Here is a 2,900-nt window from a genome sequence, read left to right on the forward strand (position 1 = left end):
GTTACTGTTAATACTTCATTTAGAGAATTAACATTGCTTGTTTTCACCTTTTCAATATCAGTGAAGAATGTCACTGGAAAAGAAGATATAAGATTTTGCCAGGTTTTTCTCTCTCACCAAGGTCATCAGCTGTCGAACGCCGAAGAAGGGAAATAACCCTGAAATCCGGATACGTTCGTGCTGCTGGTCGTGGTGAGAGGGATAACTCCCTTGGCAAACAGGACACAGTCGTGTGTCGATAAGCCAGCTGGAGGAGATGTCCTCCTGGGGCTAAAAGCAACAGTAACATCCACCCCTAGGGGTCAGCCACACTTAAGTGGCAATATACTACACTTTATATATATATATATATATGAATATATGAATATATATATGAATATATATGTATGTATGTATATGTGTCTGCATGTGTGTGAGAGAGCCAGTAGATAAATACGTGGTAATATGCGTACATACATATGTAAGTATATCTCTGTGTGTGCTTGTACGTATTTACGTATCTTATATCTGTTATATTAAATTGTTTTTATCATAAATGTTTCACTGCTGCGTTTGCTGTGTGGTTTTGTTTTGTTTTGTTTTCATTTTCAACTCTATTAATTGATTTGAGTTGTTTGGAGATCAAAGCAACGACATAATGAACAAAGATAGATGAACTTCACACTACATGGGGCGAGGTGGTCTGGAGTGGTGGATACTGAAACAGGGATGGGTGGTGGGGGTGACATGTAAGGGAAGAAGAACGCAAACCAGTGTCGCAGTAAGGACAAAATGAAAGTGATTATATATATATATATATATATATATATATATATATATATATAAAGAGAGAACAAGAGAGACGTACACAGAGAGAAAAGGACAAAATTCCGGGAATGAAAAGGTAGAGAGGGATATCTATAAGTAGTAGAAGACACTTGTTCAAGGTACTACGTCAGTGGGATTGGACCCGGAACCGTGTGGTTGGGAAGCAAGCTTCTTAGCACACAGCAATGCCTAGATTAATATAATATCACATTTTATGGTATATTAAAGAATAAAGGAAATGGAAGAAAAAAAGAGATTAATACACAGTAAAAGGCGAAATTCAGATGAATAAAACAGGCAGAGTAAGACAAATAAAACCGAACAGGGAAATAACTGATAGCTGCAGAAAGCAGTATAGATGTTGATATTCTCGTATGAGGAGAACAAATCGATAGCAGAGAAATTTTGAACATGAACTCCAGGTAGCCATAGGACTGGTTAACAACCATGTCGCCTCACCTAGTTGCAGTAGCAATAGTAGTAGTGTGAGGACGCATGGCTTAGTGCTTAGGCTAGTTGCATTCGCGATCGTGGGATCGCGGTTTCGATTTTTAGACGGGGTGGTGCGTTGTGTTCTGGAGCAAAACCACTTCACCTTACGTTACTATGCGATCACTTGGACACCTGACGCGTGGCACAAAGTTCACCTGTTGAGACAACGTCGTATTGTTGGAGAGAGTGGGCTACTGTGCCGCATGAATATTTATGCAGGTCGTTCGGCATAGAGCTGAGCATTCAAACGCCGTCTTAGACACGAGAGTCCATCACTAGTAGTAGTAGTTGTAGTAGTAGCAGCAGCAGCAGCAGCAGTTGTAGGGGGAATGCAGTGTAATAATGCGTCGCTTCATCAATTATTCGTTAGCGATCTCTGACGGATGTCACATGTACATGCTTCAGGAGACGACCCTCCAACCTACAGATGTCTTTTGGTTGGCGTTGCTGGTGAGGTTCTTACGAGATCGAAGAGAAAATCTTAACTCAACCTCGCCTTTTACGACATCCAGAGGAAACACTGGGTCTATTGTATGAGAGCCGGCCACGATGCAGCATAATACTACATATACAAACGACATAGTATACTGAGAAATTTTGTCTCACACTCTCTCACCAAACGAATGTTCACACACCCAAAAACACACACGCCAGTATATGTGTGTATATCTCTCTGTCCATCTATCTGTCTGTCTGTCTGTCTGCATGTCTGTCCGTCTGTAGATATATAAAAATATGTGTATATATATGTGTGTGTATGTATATAGATATAGATAGATAGATGTACATATGAATATATGCACATATGTATATATATGTATCTATGTAGGTACGTAGGTATGTATATGCATATGTATATATATATATATATATATATATATATATATATATATATACACACACTCACCTATATAAGCACACGTACACGTGCGAGCCTCTCAAACGTACAAATACACAAAATCTCACACACACACACACACACACACACACACACACACACACACACACACACATATACACACAAATGTGTGTGTATGAATTGGTTATATAGAAAGGAAATAAAGCTAAGTAGAGGGGGAGGGAGATAGATGGACAGTCACACTTAGCTATATGAGTGTGTGTGTGTGTGTGTGTGTGTGTGTGTGTATACATGTGTCTACATGTCTATATGTGCATGTAATCACATATATAATATATATATATATATATATAAAAGTATGCATGTAATTTTCATTACATGTATATATGTGTGTCTGTGTTTGTATTTTTATCGATTGACAGTTATAGGAAGGTGTAACTATATGTCCTAATACGTATGTGCGTATATTACTATATATGTATTACTATGTTCGGTTGAACATATATATTACACATCAATCTCAATTCAGCAGAAGTCTTTTGACAACGCAGCAAAAAAACTAAAATGAAGAAAAATAAATCTAAATAAAATGCAACATACGTCTACAAAATGGCGAAGCAGACAAAACAAGACGTTCGCCATATTGAAAGCAATTTATATGGCATATTAATTTACAAAATATATATTACTTTCAGAAAAAAAGTTAAATATACATACACATAAACATACAGAGTATTATACA

Source organism: Octopus bimaculoides, chromosome 23 (genome assembly GCF_001194135.2).
Source record: "Octopus bimaculoides isolate UCB-OBI-ISO-001 chromosome 23, ASM119413v2, whole genome shotgun sequence".
In the NCBI taxonomy this organism is placed as follows: Eukaryota; Metazoa; Mollusca; class Cephalopoda; order Octopoda; family Octopodidae; genus Octopus; species Octopus bimaculoides.